Below are 5321 nucleotides of genomic sequence, written 5' to 3'. Positions count from 1 at the left end.
TCATGGCAATTTGTATGAAACAGTAGATATTCATGACACTATTTATCAAATATTTAGCATACATTCAGAGGTATCAAATAATATTTGACAATTTTTGAATTAAAATCAAACTATGAGTTTTACGGATCAGGTGATCCGTAAAGTATGTTGAGTATTTTACGGATCAAGTGATCCGTAAACTACTCAACATACCTTACGGATCACTTGATCCGTAAAGCTCCCAGCGATTTCCGACAGCGTTTTTCGCCATCGCCGGCAACATTGGAGCAAAAAAATGTCAAGTTCACGGGCCTGACCTCGACGGTGGACGCGCAAACGACCGTTGCTCTTCGCGGAAGCTTCCTCGCACCACCACCGCACCACCTCAACGAAGAAGAAGAAGAGCCACAAAGAAGACGCAGGAAGAAGAACCAGCAAGAAGAAGAAGAAATGTGATGAAGCAAGAAGATGAGGAAGATGAAGAAGCAGGAAGAAGAAGGAGAGAGCTGATCCGAAAGAAGAAGAAGAGAAGCGCAAACGCGGGGAGGGAAAGAGAGAGGTTACGTTTTTTTTTTAAATTAAGGAATGACATTTTTGCCTTTTCACACTAATTGCTGGGTGCACCAGCATAACTGCTGGGTGCACCTAGCAACACTCATTTTTTACTCAGAAGAATTCAAAGTACATTCTATGGACCAAGAAAAATGAAAGCGAAGTCAAGTACTGTCTTGACTAGAAGCAAAGAGCTGTGGACCGAAAATAGAAAGCAACACATGCTAAACATTAATGAGAGAAAAATTCAAGATAATAATATTTTTTTAATTATTTATTTTCAAACTTATCCCTTTTAGTTTTTATAATTAATAAATGAATTTTTTAGTCCCTTGAGTCTACATTATAATTCTCAAAAGTTCTCTTAAACAATTTTAATGATACAGACTTTTTGGAAATTTAAATATAAATATTAGGAAATAAAAAATTCAATTATTAACTATAAAGACTAAAATAAATAAATTTGGAAACTGTAGGGACTAAATGAATAATTTTTTTTTTTCAAATCTTTTAATCTTAAATAAACTTATGTATGCTTCGTTAAAAGGATAAAAATATTATACTTTTTACGGTGTAACTCATATTTTTTTACTAAAAAGAATTGGAAAAACTCAAAAATCTATTGTTAATATTATTATAGCCTAGAGAGGTAGTAGATAGTGCATTAAATAAAACAAATACTGTGATGAATCATTAGTATTTAGCCTAAAAGGTTTTATTGATGCAGCTGATATTTTTTTTATTGGATTAAATATGTTTTTATTTTAAATTTTTTATTTTTGGTTTTTATAAGTTTATTTTTTTAATTTTAGTCTTTGTAAGTCAGTATTTTTTTAATTTTGATTTCTATAAGTTTTTTGTTTATTTTCGATCTTTGTAAGTTTGTCTCTTTTTAATTTTAGTCTTCTTTTAATATTTTAATTTTTTTATTTATAGTCTTATAAGTTTGTGTTTACCTGAATTAAAATTGAAAAGATGTAAACTTACAAAATTAAAAATGAACAAAATATTTTACAAGGATAAAAATTAAAAAAAAAAAGATACAAATTTACAGAAATCAAAAATGAATTTATAGAAACTAAAATTAAAAAAATTACCAACTTATATGGAAAAAAATATTTGTTTTTTTTATTTGTGAGCATCCATTTGATATTTCAAAACTTTTCAACAATTAAATCAGCGATTTACTTGAAAAATAAATATCAAATCCTTCATTTGGGCCATAAATTCGTCACAAATTTTGAATAAGAATTCAAAAGGGTGAAGTAGGGTTGGGCTGGGCTGGTTAGACCCAATCGTACGAGTTCTCTATATATAAACCCTATTTATCCCTAAAACCACCGCAACTGAAATTAGGGTTTTTTGCTTCCAACCCTCTGAGTCTGAACTGAATTTTTTTATTTTTTCCATAATGTTTGTTCTGAATTAAAATTATAGCAGAAACGCCATAGTGCGTGTTTGCCCATCCTTTTTTCTCCCGAAAACCCTTTTTCTCTGTTGATTTGGGGGGACACAGTAGCGACTAAATCTCTTCTGAAAATTTGATTTTGATTTCTGGGTTTGCGTTGTTATGCTGATTGATGAAATGGGTGTGTGTTATGTTTAACCGTGATGAGCCCTACAGACCTGTAATGATTTTGCGGCTATGATCGCAATCATTAATGAACATCTAAGGGACTGAGTTATGTTTGTATTTGTTCCGAGCTTTTCAATTGTTTTTGCTTGTCAAATGTATATGATTTTGTATTTTTTTTTATATTTGAATTCAATTTGTGTGTGTTGTTGATGGAAGCTAAAAGGCTTCAAATTTGCTTTCTCAAATTATGTTTCACTGTTTGAAAATGTTTTAGTAAATTATTTGTGTGTATGTTTTGGGATCAATATAATTTAATAATTGAGGTTGAGGTTTTGAAACACTTGGCATTGAGTTGTTATGTATCAGAGGATCCAATTTTCTTGTTGGTGGTGGTGTCTTGAATTCTACTTTTGGTTTATTGACATGGGGTATTGAAGTTTTGTTTAAATTATTATAGCTTTAGAAGATTGTGATGAAGCAAAGTATATAATCCAACACTTGATCTGAGATATTCGAGTGATGTAAACCTTCTTTTTTGCTTCTGAATCTACCTGGTTCCGAACTTTGTATCTTTTTTAATTGCAGGTTGTGTCTTGTAAATCTACCTGGTTCTGTACCTTTTCATCTTCTCTTAGTTTTTCCACCTTAAGTAGAACAGATATTTTGTGTGGCTTCGGTTTTTTGAGATTTGATTTTAGATTATATTACTTCTCTTTATATTTTATGGTAGCTGGATTTATGTATGTGGACTTGCTTTTTTGTTTCTTGGCTTTTCTATACTGCTCAATCAAAGTGAACAAATTGGAAAAATCATAGGACACCTTCCTCGAAAACAGATATTGTTATGGAATGGAATGAATTTTCCATGCTGATGATGTGCTAGGCATTGGGGATATGCTTGCTTGGCCCTTCTATACAATGGGATACACGGCCTATGGAAGTTGTTAGTATTCATTGTGTAGTAGTATTATACATGTCAGTTTGTAATTAAATCACAATATGGAAACTCTTTTTATACGGATTCCTCCATGTACTAATGAGAAAACGGTATGATCAACCACTGGAAAACTGAAATCCAAACACATCTTTGTTCTTCTCCATCTTACTTGAAAATAGTAATATTGTGAGGCACGTAACTGAAAGGCTTTAGGCCAAATTAAAACAATGTGTTGACCCTAATGCTACATTTACACAATTTTTCATAATAAACTAGTCCTGTTGTAATGAAGGTGTAATTGGCCACCCTAAGGTTGATTTGAAAACTAATAATTTCCAATGGGTTCTGAAATTGTTTTTATTTTTTTTATAGCTGCAATCAGATGACTACATACATGTATGTTTGGTGTTTGGTTTGCGGTTGCAAATCTTATGATTTGTGTTCTGTAAATCCATTAAATAAAAGTAAAAACATCTTGATCTGATCTGTTAACAAATGACTTTTGTCACAAACATAATTTTGTGATGGATTCCGAAATATGCTGGTCCCTCGTTATATCTATTTTTTGCCAACTCAGCTGAAGGTATCACACCAAACAGCCTAAATTACTACTCTGCATTCCTTAGCCACATGAAGCATCTCGTCACAAGCTTTAATCCACGTAACACCTTAAAGACGCACGAAATTGAAAGGCTTTGCACATAAAAACTCTATTTAGATATGGCTTCAGAATCTTTCATTAAATGTTTGCGTTTCATGTTTTCCTTTATCGCTTGCTTTGCTCTTGGCATTCCAACAGGTATGTCTCTATTATTAGATTGTTGTCTTAAGACATTGTATTTTTTTAAGCATTGTTAATTCTCCTAACTAACCCTAACCCACCAGGGCACTATGAAGACCCATCTCCAAATTTTGAGCATCGTTCTCAATCAATGTTACCAGATCACGAAGACAAACTCAAACACCCAATTCAAACACATGTCAAGTTTTCATATTTTACGGGTATATCATGATGTTGGTTTAATTACTTCATTGTAATTGCGCGCGCGTTTATACATATATGGAAAATGGAGAAAATGAAATTAAAGAAGAATATACTTGTTTTGACTATAACATTTAGGCTGGTTTAAAATGTATATGGTAAGGTGGTTACCTAGTAGTTTAGTGGATATGTTGCTTTAAATATATAGTAAGCATTGGGGGAGGTCAGATTTTGGTAGGGGATACTTGAATTGTTTTGTAATGGGTTTGGTACTCCCTTTAACTTTGATTTAAATTGTTTCTCTTTTCTTTACAATATACCACTTTGGTTCATAACGGAATATATATCACCTTTCTTTATGCTATTTTCTTAGTTGAAAGTTGAAAACTAAGTAACTTGAACGTTTAAAAACTAATTTATTAATCAGTAAAATTAGTTAAAATAGTTAAAAAGTATAAAATGACTAAAAAAATAAAATTATCTTAGTTCATAACAGAATATATATCACTTTTTCTTATGCTATTTTCTTAGCTGAAAGTTGAAAATTAAGTAGTTGAAAACTTAAAAATTAATTAATTTATTGGTAAAATTAGTTAAAATAGTTGAAAAGTGTGAAATGACTTAAAAATAATAAAACTATGATTTATTTAAAAAGCTTAATAAATAAATTTGATAAATATATTAAGAAAAAAAATTAAAAAAGTTAAAAGTTGATATTTTAAAAAATATTATTTCCAGTATTGCTTTAAAAGATATTAGAAGTCACTGGAAAATTACTATAAAAAAAATAATGTACTGAACAGATAAACTTAATAAAAAAAAGTTAAAAAGTAACTAAAATTCTTTCTCTAACATAGTTTATATATCATAGTAATAATTATGTTTTCTTCCTTTTTCTTTTCTAGTTTAGAAAATGAGTTTCGAGTTTATTGTCTACCCGAGTGTTGTTTGGCTAGCTGAATTGGATAAAAGTTTAAGTAGATGTTGTAAGAGTATTAAAATTGTGTGGCAATCACTTTCAATGTACAAGAAATCTAAAATCTAAAAGCTAGTATCAGTACCTCGATCTATAATATTCTCTGATTAAAATATAGACGCACATGGAACATAGCCACATATAACTATAAATTTCAGGAATTTCATTGGTGTTTGTGTTATAAGCATTATAAGTTGTTACACAGGCTAGGGAAATAATTTGACTTTAGAAGGGGATAATATTTTCCTCTCAATTTATTTTATTAAAACTAATACTTTTTCTATATAGACGATTAAAAAAATACTTTTGTTGATTACTA

At 30.2% G+C, this 5321-nt stretch overlaps 2 non-coding genes across 2 annotated transcripts; both read left to right on the top strand.

Annotated features, from left to right (window-relative positions):
• Positions 1-2132: 2132 nt before the first annotated feature.
• On the top strand, positions 2133-2218 carry LOC114397823. Its single transcript, XR_003663441.1, has one exon. It is a non-coding gene; the product is annotated as a small nucleolar RNA SNORD25 (small nucleolar RNA).
• A 352-nt stretch (positions 2219-2570) lies between these two features.
• On the top strand, positions 2571-2658 carry LOC114397816. The gene has a single exon (XR_003663437.1). It is a non-coding gene; the product is annotated as a small nucleolar RNA snoR31 (small nucleolar RNA).
• The last annotated feature ends 2663 nt before the right edge of the window (positions 2659-5321 follow it).

Source organism: Glycine soja, chromosome 18 (assembly GCF_004193775.1).
Source record: "Glycine soja cultivar W05 chromosome 18, ASM419377v2, whole genome shotgun sequence".
In the NCBI taxonomy this organism is placed as follows: domain Eukaryota; kingdom Viridiplantae; phylum Streptophyta; class Magnoliopsida; order Fabales; family Fabaceae; genus Glycine; species Glycine soja.
Note: the sequence above shows the minus strand (reverse complement) of the source record. Positions and strands in the feature narration are given on the sequence as shown.